General features: G+C 44.3%; 1 protein-coding gene across 6 annotated transcripts in view; it reads right to left on the reverse strand.

The window, feature by feature from the left end:
• Positions 1–14,846, reverse strand: part of Mcc (MCC regulator of WNT signaling pathway) — a 279,992-nt gene that overhangs the window by 139,117 nt on the left and 126,029 nt on the right. Inside the window, exon 1 of one of the 6 annotated variants that reach the window (XM_029547055.1) lies at positions 1,589–1,608. The exons of 4 other annotated variants lie outside the window; for them this stretch is intronic. The gene's annotated coding sequence lies outside the window, so the exon portion shown is untranslated. One more of the 6 variants, XM_029547053.1, reaches the window with a different exon arrangement.

A 14,846-nucleotide genomic window follows, 5' to 3' on the forward strand; every position in this document is an offset into this window, starting at 1 on the left:
CCACTGGTCATTTCAGTTAATTTTGCTTTGCTCCCAACTTGTAAGCTCTGCTAAACAAATTTCTTAAATGGCACAGCTGATGCATTTCCTATTTTCATTTTTTTGAAAAATTTTACGAAAACGTGAAAGAAATATTAAAAATGTTTTCTGGCTCATATAAGTTTAGATGCTCTTATACATGAAAGCAAGAATTTAATTGTGCAAGAAGGTTGATTAAGTCATGGTTGTTTCATTTATATCTGAGACACCCATCCCTCTCCCAGGTCCCCCTCTTGGGGGAAGATCTTGTTAATTTAAATAAATTTTACACTTAAGCTAATTGAGACCAGGGGGAATGAAGTTCTCTCCAGATAAAAAGGGGTGACAGTATCAAGGGGTAACCACAGTCCTGTTCCCTTTGCTCCTAATCCTGGATGGCTGCCATATATATAAGCCAGCCACCTCCACCTCTCCTCTCCACTCCTAACCCTCCTGAACTGAAGCCTCCAGACATCTGCTCTCCTTGCCTTGGACACTTACAAACCAACCGTGATGAATTGAGTTCAATGTGCAGTTTTGCAAAACAAATAAAGGAAGCATAGGGGAAGAAGCAGGAAAATAAAGAGCCACTGTCCACTGCTGGAGCACAGGCCACTTAAAGGGAAAGCGCTTCTCACTAGCTTCTTTTATAAGAGGAGAAGAAAAAAAAAAAGTGTGCCTGGTCCGGGAAGCTGCTGTTTTAATCTTAAGACTAACCAATTGATGGCAGTGGCAGCTCCTACATCCAGAGTTCACTTCGAAAGGCTTTCTCCAGCTACCAGCAGCTTTTGATCTCTTTTGACAGTAGAATGCATAGAGAGAAGAATATCAGTCTATATAGCCTTACCTTTGTGATTCCCTTTAGGGCACATATATTTACTAACTGACACTCAGATATGCTTACAGTTTATATGGAGGGAACCCAAAAGCACACACCCCAGATCCATCTAGCACTGACACAAGGTCACACACACTAGTTACACTTAAAAGCTAAAGACTACGTAATTCCCTACTTTGAGAGAGAAAGGGCCCTGTTTATTAGTTTATGACTTTCTGCCTATATTTCCTGTCCCTCAAATGTTTCTTACTTTGCCCCAGCACAGTGAAGTCAGCAGTGCCTCCCCCAACCCCAGCCCTTTACGGTATTTTTTTCTAGTCATAGAAAAGATTCACACTTTTACCAATACAGTGTCGTGAAGAACAAGGTAGCGTATTCTCAACCCTGACTTTTCTCACCCACATCAGTTCACCACCAACTTTTAAATCGACTTGAAATTATTCCAATTTAGCCAAATATAATTTGCTGGCTACTAATAAAACACATGCATTTTTACATTTCAGAACGTTTAAGCTACCAAGCCAGGAAATTTGTATTGAGAGCCAGTGCTCAGGACCAGAGAGAGGCTGGTCTCTGAGACCACCTAGGATCCTGCATGTTAATCTTACTCAGGGCCTCTGAACCTGTAAGAAGAAGATGGGGTGTGTGACGGAGAGTAAGCCCACTCCCCAGGTTGTACCTGAAGGTTCCAGTCTTCCCCTTGCTCAGCATGGACTGGATCGGTTAGCTTACCCGAGGTGTGGGCTCAGATGTGGTGGTTGAACCATTCAGGGGCAGGTCTCTCCAGCCACGCTCCAATTCCACTCCTGTTCTGTAGCCTTTTAATGAACTCAGTGACTCAGCGCCGAACCCTTCCCCCCACAGGCCTCCAGTCACTCTTCTCAATCGCCCTGATGCCCATGTGACAGCACAGTTGTCTCCACCGAGACTAATCCCATATCAATAAGAGCTTTCAGGACAACTGGGACCAGAACGCTCTGTCTCTCCTCCACTTTGCTGACCCACCCAGGGACCACAGAATACTCCCCAAGTGGATACTATTTTCAGCAGGCTCCACAGACGCACCATCACCCATGCAGTAATTTTACTTGCAGCGTTTGTGGCTTTAAGAAAGCAACTTAGCTAGCTAACATTCAACCACCACTCAAACAGGCACAGTGTGCGTTACTGGGATGAGACGTGGTCATATTTACACACATGCAATTAAAACACAAGCAATGTGATGGAGGATTATTATGTAGCACGGGCCACCACCAAAGCACAAGATTCAAAGACAGCCTGCATATGCAATGACAGGCTAGGATGAGCTCTTAATACCTGATGGTTGGAGTCTACTGTTAGCATTCTCTGCCACAGATGCAGGATACAGCAACATGGAAAACTGTTCTCAGATTAATATGGCTAGAATGTGATGTGCTTCATCAGAAGGACAAAAGAACCAAAATCACTAAGATCAGAGCTTTGTTGGCCACACGTAAACTGACTGTTTAGAGGTAAGCTGTTCCACTTGCTTAGCTCCATTCCGGCCATTCCTAGCTCCTTCCTAAAGTAGGATGCCCAGTGCAAGGGAACACCAGTCTCCCTCCTGAGACAGGGTCTCACTATAGCCATAGCTGTTGTGGAACCAGGCTGGCCGAGAACCCAGAGATCTGCTTACCTCTGCCCAGGATTAAAGGTGTGTGTCACCACCCCTGGCAGGGAATAACCAGTCTCTATTCACAGGCTTTCTGAGCTAAACCAACAGGGATTCCATTACCAAATGTCTCTTCTCACTTTCATTAGAGGAGGCAGCTGGATGCCAACCAGGGTCTCTGGTTTCTCTCTTTTTCTCTACCCCTCCCCTCGCCTGCCATTTTTCTCAATGAGACCCTGGGACATGGCAGACTTTTATTTTGGAAGACATGAATTCCGATTCCGGGGTTAGAATCATTAAAATCGGATCTGCCTTTCAAGTCAGAGCCATGGCTTCAGTGTTATTAGGCCAGGAAAGCAAGTGAGTTTTTCCCTCTTCAAACCCAACTGTGTGCTGATATCACAGGTCTGCTATGAGCAACAAAAGAGACAACAGACACCGGGTGTGTAGCACAGAACCCGGTTCCCAATGAGCAGTGGGTTATAAGCTATTTCATTAACATGAACACAGTACAGTGGTGGTAAATTACAAAGGAGCAGGCAGGGTCTGGACACATCTGTCCTGAGTCTGGAGGAGGGTGTCTAAGGAAGGAGGAATGAGAGAGTCCTCCAGGGAAATGAAACCATCTCGTTTCCCTTGTCCGTCCAGGTAGTGATTTGGTGCATACTATGGGCCCAGCACTAATTAAAATGCCCCTCAGCAAAGCTCTCTTGAATAAAGCAATTTCCTAGGGCACTTACATATGAGCTCATTCACCAAAAGTCCACTCATACAATTCTTCAGCTACAAACCAACAGCATGAAAGGAGGCATGTCAGTAATCTACTAGAATCCCAGGGCTAGAGACAGAGAAACATACAAAGTGAACCTCAGCAAGCTGACCTTTAATGAGAAGGGCAGGCAGTCTTCATGGGCCACGTTTCCCATCTCAGATCCCAGGTCTGAGGGTTGTGAATTTTCCATAGTGTTTAATTATAACCACATCAGAAGGAGAGAATTTGCTGAGTTACATGTTTTGTCACCAGCAGTGTGTGCATGTCAAAGACGGCATACACAAGGATCTACCATTTCCTACACGGTACTGTGATTTCTATTTCCTTTACACTCATGTCTGTTAGCTGGCCTCTTCTCTGTAGGCAAGGGAACTAACCCAGCCAAGGAACAAACATGGCCAAAATGGATAGGCCTGGGGATTTTCTTTTAGAAATGACAAAAATGTATTATTTTCATTTTTTTTTTGGTTAAGACATGCAGAAATTGGTTTTGTTTCATGATTGACATTTCATATATCCATCATTATATTTTGTTTTATTTGCCCTCTCTGGTTCCTTTCGTCACACATGCTGGTCCCTTTCCTTTCTCTTCTGCTTTTGTGTCACATATTCTTAGAGCTTGTCTCCCCTCTCATAGTCTCATTTCTACTTCCATGTCCCCCCCCCCATCTCTCTGTCTCTCTCATGCATACACGCACATAACTAGGCATCACCCTTTCCAGGTTTTACCACATCCCAGTCATGCCATCGTGGGTACACTATTTACTCTGTGAACCTTTAGGGAACTCTGAAGATCTGAACGACAGTGGTGACATATCAGTCATCAGGGGTGGCTGTTCATAAGGTAGATATTTACTTCAAATCAGGCTCTTGAATGAGCAAGTTGAAGAGAAGGAGGTTAACATCTACTCATTCCCCGGATCGATGAGACTCTTCTTTATGACATTCTGAAATCTGATGCAGAAGGAAAATCACCCTTTGCGAGCAGTTAGAAGTTACTTAGAGCTGGGTCTCCCCTGCTTAAGACAGATGACTTTGACTAAAACAAGCAGAAGCCTAAATCTTTCTGGACCAGATCCTTTGAGATAGGATGGGCCTTTAATTTTCATTTGAAGTGTGAAATGAAGAAGAAAATGAAAGGAAACATTTGAACCCCCAAAAGGCAAGGCAGCTGTTCTGATGCTAAAAGAAATCACCACACTTTAGATTTGCTAGAAACTGAGGCAACGGGAAACAAACAGAAACATCAGAGCAGGACTGTCATGGAGGAGAAAAGACGTCTGTTCATTAAGAGACAGCTCATACTTGAGCAATTACTAAGATTCCCACTGTCTTACCCACAGGCAAATCAGATGTCTTAGTGCCTCTAAACTACAAGGCACTGTAAGCTTCAGGGGCCCCACACTGACATGCGTCCTGGGACCATTTGGTCAAAGGTTAACAAACAAGATGATGTACACACTGCTCTATACCTGACCTGCATGACTTCAAAGAGTGGATGGGTAGATATGGCCTTTCAAATTACCTTCCCAAAATACTGGCTTCCATAAGTAGAACTTTAATAGAAGCTGTATATCAAATAGGAGAAGTCATATTCTTGTGTCAAGTGTCTGGTTTCTCCTGACAGCTCCATATAGGCCCAGATTGACACTCTAAATAATTCATTAATTCACACATGAAAAAACTCATTCTGATCTTTAGGGAGTACTTGACATGTTTACCCTAAAGTTATAAAAAGCAGACTTATTAAAATTCTCCAGAGTAGAAGTACGGCTTCAAATATAATTTTCATTTCCCAAAATGGTGCTGTTCCCCCACCCCACCCCACCCCACCCCACCCCTGATATAGCTATAGTTGCCCAATCAGTCAAGCTGTGCCCAAGAAAATCAAAATATAAATTCTGTCTACATCAACTAGGTGAACTGCACAAGTTCCCTGGGTTCTCTAACAGAGTCAGAAAGATACAAAGGAAACAGGAAAACCACAGACGAGACCAGATTACACACACTCCATGGTAGATCTATCTTGATTTCCTCTAAGCTTCAGGCATATAACTCTCTTTATAGCTGCAACATTGTTTTATAACAATTATTATATGATGTAAACGTTCATTCTGAGGAAGCACTTTATGTTAAGCTGCCGAACAAGAAGGAGGCACGGATACAGGTAGTAGGTTGCTTCATCCAAGGAGAGCACTCAATGCAAAACAATGAAGTCCTTATATTCCAACATTAGAACACAGTGCCTGGTATCTCCTAGCCTAGCAAATACTATTCTTCCATACTTAGTTTGAAAGAGAATCTCCCACTTTCTGTGATTTCACATTTTTTTGGGTCTGGATCTCATCATATTCAACATAAATATCCCGTCTAGGCAAAACAGTGTGGGTGGTTGATATCATCTATGACATTTACTATAAATGGTATGTCTGGGAGTGTTACATTGTCAGTCCTTTTACATACAGTGCCCCTAATTATAACCATCACTCTGTCAAGAGGCAAGGACGCTAAGATGCAGGCCATAGCTGTCTTCGAGGATGTGTGGTTGAACACTGGCTTGCTTGCTTTCTTTTGGCCACTCACAACTTGATCTAACATTAGCTCCCGTGCTGCAGCACCTACCTGTGGCATATGCTTTAGCATCAACTGAGTAAGAAACCAGGTCAGGGAATACGGTAACGAACCTATGTCTAGAAAAGGCAAAGCTGTAAACCCAAAGCTGAGTAACAGGATTCCCCCCCTCCCCCACTGGACAAATTCTTCAAGCTGGGGCTGGGACAATGGCTCAGTGGTGAAGAGCACCAGCTGCTCTTCCAGAGGACCTGGGTTCAATTCCCAGCACACACATGGCTGCTCAAGTACCAGTGGACTCTAGGAGCACTTCATACACATGATGTGTGTGTGTGTGTGTGTGTGTGTGTGTGTGTGTGTGTGTGTACAAGCAAAACACCCATATACATAAAATAATAAAATAGTACTAAGTCTTGGTATCTCAGTATATTTTTTTATAATCCCTCTTCTTCCCCAATTTCTCTTTTAAATATTTGTTCAGGGTTTAATATTAACTCGGTGTTCTGTTATAATAGGTAATTATTTGATGCACATGAGGTTTTTATTTTAAATTTCTATTTTAGTCTTAAATGTAAAGATATAAGGCTAGCAACCACTTGCCCCAACACACACATAAATTAAACATGCAGCCCGAGGAACCAGGAAGTGTACATTCAAAGAGCATGCAAGAGGTGGAAATTCATTCCAGCCCCTGTCAAACACAACGGTCTGACTTGAGGGATCACAGGGAGAATGAGAAATCAAGATTGATGTTGCCAGGGAAGCTCCCTAATAGAGGGAAATGATCGTCAGTAAAGGACCATACAGGACTTTAAAAATAGCATAGTACAGACAATGAGGAATGGGTCTGCCAGCTTTGATACATCCTCCAGGGCAGAGAGCTACCCTAACTAGGGACCTCACACAGCCCAAGGGGACTCCGACAATTTGTCTTGTGAACTCCACAGGTGCAAGGTGGCCTGAGTACATACCCACGAAGAATGAATGAACACATTCATTTGTCATTCTATTAAAGAACCAAACACAACTTCAATTTTAGAACCACAGTAAGCAAGAGCAATTTTATGTGGCACATTCTTGGGGCCAGACACTGTAAAGTATACTGAACCCGAGCACTCACATACAAAGAGGTCACACCCCAAACTCATAGAATGCATGAGTTCTCTTTCCTCAGAGAATGCCTAGTAGTCCAGGGGATGCCAGACATCCCACACATTTGCAGCTGAAATGTTGCTTTTAAAACAATAAAGGGGTATTCCATAACTGGCATCCCACTAGAGTCTCAAAAATAACATAGTAGATACAATTATACATCTTACCAGGCTATGGATTGATAATGTAGAATCACTGCAGGCTGAAAGGCAAAACAAACAACAGAAAACCAGTTCCCCTTTCCCTAGTAAGTGGCCTGATCCACATTTCTGAACATGGACATTTGTTGCTGACAACCACCATCAGACAAAGCTTTATGACCTGGCTCCACGCCAGAGAAAGCCACAGAGAGGGCTGCAGAACATTCTTGGAAAGTATTCAAGTGCCACATGTGGTCTGATCTCTTAAAGCCGCCCCAAACATCACAACACCGCACACTGCAGACAGCTTGGCTATAATGCTAACAGTTACACACACACACACACACACACACACACACACACACACACACACACACTATAGCTGCCTTCAGTTTACAGTGCCAATATCCAGACCCAAGCCTGCCTTCTGAATCCTGCACGAGTCGCCATTACTGTAGTATCGTTCTTCCAACTCCCAACTCTTACTGGAAGGAGGAGAAAGTGCCCTTTCTGTTGTCCAGTCCCAGCACTAAGGTGAGCCATGCCGTGTGCATGTGTGTGTGTGTGTGTGTGTGTGTGTGTGTGTGTGTGTGTGTTAGACACAGGAAGTACAGCATCTGACAAGAACTAGCTCCTACCCACAGTGGGGCAGGAGAGAAAGCTCATACACTCTGAGGCACACAGTCATCTGATTTTTGCTCTGACAACTGGTAAAAGGGAGTGGGGAGGAAAAAACTTAAAAATAAACAAACAAACAAATAAATAAATAAATGCTGCTTAACTCTTTAATTTACCCTTCTCCCTGGCACGACTGCTCAGTCTCCTCAATTCTAATTTTTCTGTTCCTTTCATGTACTTTGATAATTTCACTTTTAGCACCCCTAATATTTCTTTCTTTGGAGTGTGCTTCCTTCCTACTAAAGTAAGCTGGGTTTTCGGTTTGAAAAAACCCATTCTGCAAAGCTTATTTTCCCAGGAAAATGGTTATTGGTCAGTATTTTAGGATGAGCTAGTGTAGACCCTCTAGATTCTAAGCAACTGTACAAAGTGGAATCCCCGCAGTGATATACCACCACTGCCACTCCTCCCTGGCACCTATGTGCTTAACCCCACTCTTACACCCCTCCCCAAATCTGCCACAGAAAAATTATACCCACAGGAGGAGGAGGAATAAACCGGGAAAACAATTAGAATCCTCCGAGAGCCAAGCCTGGTAAATTAGCTAAGTGCAATGGCAAGTTGATCAAATACCAAACAGAACAGGATCACAGGCCTAAGAGTTAAGGGACCAAAGAGGCACAGAAGGAAGGGGGTAGATGACAAAACCTGAGGGGCAGAAGCTGGGTTGAATGCAAGGCACAAGAGTTCACACTATTATGGCTTCCAATAAGTTCTCATAAGCACCTAGATAGATGGATCAGAGAATTGATAGCTGTGTGTATTACAAGATTTGGGATTCCGAGTGACAAACTGCAGCTTCTACATAAGATTTTGTTTTTCTTTTGGGAAGGAGGTTTCAAGGGTGGAGGCTGGGTACAAAGGGATAGGGAGATGAGTGGATTGGGGTACATGATGTGAAATTCACAAAGAAGCAATAACAAGTTAAACTAAAACAAAGAGAGAAAACAGGGTTGGTGAGAGAGCTGTGATCTTGCCACCTCATGATCTCAGTTTAACCCTGGGACCCCTGTAAAGGCAACAGGAGAAAACCGAGCCCTGAAGGTTGTCCTCTGACCCTCACGTGCTCATGCAGGCACACTCAAGTGCACACACGGCAATAAGAAGTTCTCTTGGGGAAGAGAGAATAGTAATGAAACCTGAAGAAAGCTTAGAAGTCTCGATGCTGGGTGTCAGACAAAGACACTGGAGAGCCACTTAGGGTTTTTAGCAGTGTGCCAAAGCAAGAGTCAGTAAGAAAGAAAACACAGGTTCAAGATCTCAAGGTCTTTTCTGTACAGGCAGAGAGGGGGTCGAGAATAGAACTATTCTGGGTTCTGAAGCTGCCTGCAGAAAGGTTGGTTTCTTATTCCTGGCACGCGCTCTCTTTCATGAGCACTCACAGAGGACCATCCACTTTCCTTTGTTACCCCTGTCACTCAGGATTCTCTAACTCACTTAACAGAAACTACTTTGTCCGGAAGAGGACACATTGGCTAATCCCCAAGTCCTTGGAGGGCTAAAAATTTCCCTGTAGGGTGCAACATTTTATTTTTCTCTTGGCTTCCTGAGTCCTCTCACTTCTGGGTCCAAAAGCACAACCCAAGGGACATGACACGCACCAGGGACCCAATCGGCCAAGTCATAGTCCCCATGTGTGGGACTTGTGGTTCCTGCCCTTGTGTTGTCTTTCCTGGACCCTCCTCTGTCCCCATCTCAATGCCTGACTTTAAATACATGGATGGCTATGCGCCATGAGGTGAATGCACAAAAATCCCAGGGCTGTACATCAAAAAGCTCCGACTTCAGCCCTGAAAAACACCCTGGGCTGCAGCCAAGGCATGGTGTGCCCTCTATTCACTCAGCTCACTCCTTCAGGCCTGCTTCAAAGCTCACCAAGGATGGCAGTGCCCAGCACAGGCGGCACTCAGCCACGAGATGCACAGTTGTAGACATGCCCCCCTCCCACCCCACCCAGTTTGCAGTGTTTTCCAGTCGGCCCTTTTATGGGGGAGGTGTGTTAATCCTTGACCTCTCCACACCTTGTTCTTTTTTCCTACCTCTGTACTCTCCCTACATAGGATCCTGCTCTTTGATAAAAGTGCTACCTGGAGTTCTCTAGGTGCCTATAAGTGATTTCCCACAATTACATATATTCATTCATTCATTCTCTCTCTCTCTCTCTCTCTCTCTCTCTCTCTCTCTCTCTCTCTCTCTCTCTCTCTCTCTCTCTCTCTCTCTCTCTCTCTCTCTCCTCTCTCTCTCTCTCTCCAATGTGGCTCCCATGAACACTACTTCTCCAATTGTGATGTATGTATGGTGTGATTATCTGGAAGCCCTCCTGGGTCTTTGAAGACAGGGCCCACATCTTACAGCAAGACGGCAGCAGAGGATCAGGTGAGAAGAAACCATTCAGGAAAAGCCGATGGGTTTAGGGTGTTCACAGGACAGTTTAGAGGTGACTATACACCCAAAGGCTGTAGAAACTCTTGGTTCCTTAGGGGAAAGCCTATCAAGCCGGTCCTTACGTTCCCATTCCCGTGGGTGTCGTCCAGCTGCCTGCAAGCAGTGTGGGTAAAAATGCAGAAACCCTGAACAGAGGATTGCATATCTAGGGAAGGGCTGGAAGTCTGTCTTACAGTGGAGGATGTCGAAGTGCCAGTTCTTAGAGCTCAATTACTCTATCTATAAAATTAGATTATAAGATAATACCCGTGTCTTAAGGGGCAATTGTGATACCAGGAATATCTGTACTGTTTCTCCTACTCAGCCGAGAAATTGCAGAGCTCAGTAAGTAGGGGCTGTTATTTCTTTATGAACAAGCTATCTTGCTGTAAAAGGCTCCAGAGATATAGGCAATCACATGGCTGAGTTTGCCCTACCAATGGTATAGCATCACAATGTAGCTTTTATAGCCAAGGCCCAGGTTTGGGTGGGAGGATTCTCATTTTCAATTATAGAAACAAGCAGCTAGGCCAGATTAAAAGCTGTCATTAAAAGTAAAACCCCAGAGCCAGCTGTGGTGATATGCATCTATAATACCAGCCCTGGGGAGGCTACGGCAGGAACGTGAGTTCAAGGCCAACCTAGTCTACGTAATGAGACCTTGTCTCTGGAGGCAAAATAAAATCTCAAAATCTAAAAGAAGAGACATACCTCCCCACTCCCCACCCCCCAGCCCCCACAAATACACACAGAGACACACACATGGGGAGAAGGGGCTCCGTCAATTAAAAAATATTACTGTCAATAAGATAAATACAGGCAAAAATCCCAGCATAGATGATTTAAAGACCCCCCCACCATACACTGAGTGACAAGAGTAACAATTGGCACTGAACAGTTACTGAGGGAGGAGATTCACTCATAATTGGGGATGTGGATTCTGCTAGATTCCCCATGCTTTAAGAGATGCCCCACACCCAGGTAGGTGTAGGAAACACTAACTTGACTTAGTGGGTTCTTTCCAAAAACAAAAACAAAAACAAAACAAAACAAAAATAAAGCTATGACCTTCTGAGGGGGTGTATGGGACGAGCCGGAGGGGGAAGAGTGGATTGGATATATTTAATTGTACACATGTATAAAATTCTCCAAAAGAGAGAAAGAAAATGTAAATGCCTTAGTATTGGTCCTAAATTAAAGCATCAAAAATTGGGAGTTAGGGGTGGAGGGAAAATTCTGTAAATTCTTTTCTCAATGAAATTGACCGTGGTGGAGTGTGTCTGTACCACATAGCTTGGAATTTAGCCACACAATTTTAGTGAAGACATTTCAGCTACCAAAATAGATTAAAGCCCCTTTCAGGCCACATTGATACAGTGTATTTTTCTTACACTAAGGCATATATTCAAAACCTCATCTTGTTACAAAGGGAGAGTGCAGTCTTAAATAATTAGGGGCTGAACTTTGCCCTCCACCTGTGTCTCTAAATTGATGACCTATCTGTGGCTCTGACTATGATGGAGGGCTTCAGCTCTGTCGTTTATCTTCTATTTGGTGTGGGGAAGGGGGGGGGAGGCGGGGTGCCCTCAGTTGTGTAACCCTGGCTGGCCTAGAACTTGCAATGTAGACCGGGCTGGCTTCAAACTCACAAAGATTCCCCTGCCTTTGCCTCTCAAGTTCCGGGATTAAAAGCATGCACCACCAAGCTTAGTTTGTCATTTTCTTTGAGAGGGGAAGGAAGCAGAGAGCGTGGGCAGAGACTCCAGAGCACAGATCATGGGACTGTAGTCCTGTCTGTCTCCAGAAGAGAATGGAGAGTTAGAAGAAATGAGTCCGTGTGAGCACAGCATGCCTATGCACTCTTATTGTCCAGCTCAACAACACATCCTGGGAAGCCATAGAAGCGGGAAAGACGAGTGTAAAACAGAATCTTTCCACATTTTCTGCAACTGAATCAGCCCCATGCTGACCACACACTGCAGCGGGTAGTTGTAATGACTGACTGAGCATCTGGTTCCTCCAGAGCAGCCAGCATGGAAGGGGGCTTCAGGGAGGGGAGGGGCTGCAAGGAGGGGAGGGATGGGAGTCGCTTTGTGGCACTTCTAATCACCCTAAGTGACACTGGCTCAGGAACATGTTGTCTGGTGACAAACAGCCCTAAATGCACGCCGGATGGGTGGAGCCATTTCATTCTTTAGCGCCTTAAATATTTTTTATCTTCCTGAGATTGTCTTGTGTTTTTTGTCACTGGGCTGACAGGTTGGGGGCGGGACAGAGCAGCCCCTCTGGAGCAGAGCTGAATGTCAGACAAGGGCAAAGGGCACGGTGTGATCTGCTGAGTGGCCCTGCTCTCTCCTGGTTACAGATATTATATCCGCTCTGCCATGAGGGCAGAGGTGGGGCTGAGTGATTAGTTAAGTACTCAAGCTTTCGGCTTTCCCCTGCTCAAGGCCAATGCACCAAATACGTGGACTTCACCAACTCTAGTTTAAAAACTTAGCACCCAAATGAATTAGGGAACTTCATTATAAACCGGCTTAGTATAGAAAAGCCATTTTGAAGGTCCTCTCTCTCACAGTTGCTTTGTTCACAAACCTTTAAATTGCATACTGGATGTTTGGCAATCTCTTTTGTGAACACTTTTTGTGTACACTCAAGACACGAGGGGGGGGAGTCACTTTTGTATTTTTGAGTAGTTAAGAAACACAAATTTCAAAAATAAAAACCGGGCAGATTGCAAGCAGCATAGGAATGACCTATTCTGAGATTTACTATGCAATTCTAATCTAAGTTTTGATTTCTTGATGAAAATAGAGGTGGGAAAGTCTAAAAAGAAAAGCTTACAGCACCTCTAAAGACAGACAAGTTTTCAGCTGGCCCCTGTACCCAGAAAGGGTTTCCAGTCTCTGCTATCCATCCCAGTGGGGACATTGGTAAGGAGATTGGTTGTCAGTTCATGGCTTTTATCCCTTCGGTTGTTTTAGATGTTAGGATGCTGGGGCTTGAACGCAGTTGTTGCCAAGTAAGCTTGGGGGCCATTGTTGGGGAGGTGCCTGGCTGTCTGTGTCCACAGGAAGGTGAGAGGAAGCAGCCTTTGGCCAGAGGCAGAGCACTCCCTTGGGGCTGCTAACTGCTGTTTGCCATTCCAGGAGAAACTCATTAGCACTGGCAAGCCCCAGCCCCAGCCACTGGTGCACTGCACTGCTACATATACTCACAAATTTACCTGAACTGTTTCTAAACACTTGGTTTCACTTTCTAAGGGAACCTAGGCTCTATCTCAGTGGTCTAATACTAGTTCAGCCATGAGCCTGTCCTGGGTTTCATCCACAGCACTGCAGAAAGTAAAATTATTTGAAGACATATGAGGTTAAAAACCAGCACCTTATAGTTCATATTGCATTTTATTGGTAATAAAAATATTTGCTAATAATCACAGTTTTAAATTTTTAATAGTGAGTCCTAGTTAGGGTTTATCATAAAATCTCTTTGTTACCCAAGGAGTTGTAGGGGGCTGCAACCCTGTAGTTGCAACAACAATATGAACTAACCAGTACCCCCTGAGCTCGTATCTCTAGCTGCATATGTAATGTAGCAGAAGATGGCCTAGTCGGCCATCATTGGGAAGAGAGGCCCCTTGGTTTTGTAAACTTTATATGACCCAGCACAGGGGAAGGCCAGGGCCAAGTAGTGGGAGTGGGTGGGTAGGGGAGCAGGGGCGGGGGTGGGGTATAGGGAACTTTCGGGATAGCATTTGAAATGTAAATAAAGAAAATAATAAATAAATTAAAAAAAAAGACATCAGGGAAAAAAATAAAATCTCTTTGTGCTCATTCTTTGTACATAGTAGAAAATTCCTCTAAATGAAGGAGGTTTGGGGGAGAGGGAGCTGGTTTAGTTTTAGTTCCAATAGACCACATACTATCATGGGGTGAAACTTGAAGCCCTCAACCAGAAATCCCCCAAATTTGGGGTTCCTAACTATGGATGTGTTTCTCATCCCAGTGCTCTTTGTCACCATTAGGCTCAAATGAACGTGGCTCTCACAAGCCCTGGGCCAGTGACTTGAAAGAGCCAGTCCCTGAAGAAAAATAAAACAAAGCAAAACACAGCCCTTCTCAACATCTCATTCCCTGTGGGGATTCTAACAAGTTAAGACAGCCAGCAGAGAAATAGACACACATTATTAATCAGAATCTCAGCGTAAATACTTGAAGTCTGGATTTAGTCAGGTTTCCTTAGAACAAAATTATATTCTCTGCTCTGACACAGGCGGTGTGAACCAGAGAAGCATCTGCCAAAAAGAATTAACTAAAGGGAAGCTAACAAAGGGAGGCCTGTTTTGTGTTGAAGCAGATCTCGTAGTAACAGGCTGGACTCTAGAACCCTGAGTCGCCAGCTTATCCACATGTGAGCGTCATAGGTGACTCTGCATTGACTCCTAAATACAGAAAGCCCAAGCTGCTATCAGAACAAATCCCTGCCTTTTCCATCTTTCCTTCCAGAAGCTAGTCTGTTAAAGGTAAGAAATAGACATTGGCTATGTCTAGTGGTTCAGCTGCCTAAATCCAGCTAAGACCCAGACTACAGGACCTATGGTGAGTCTTCAAACATTTTTTA

The sequence above is a fragment of the Mus pahari genome, chromosome 15, assembly GCF_900095145.1.
Source record: "Mus pahari chromosome 15, PAHARI_EIJ_v1.1, whole genome shotgun sequence".
In the NCBI taxonomy this organism is placed as follows: Eukaryota; Metazoa; Chordata; class Mammalia; order Rodentia; family Muridae; genus Mus; species Mus pahari.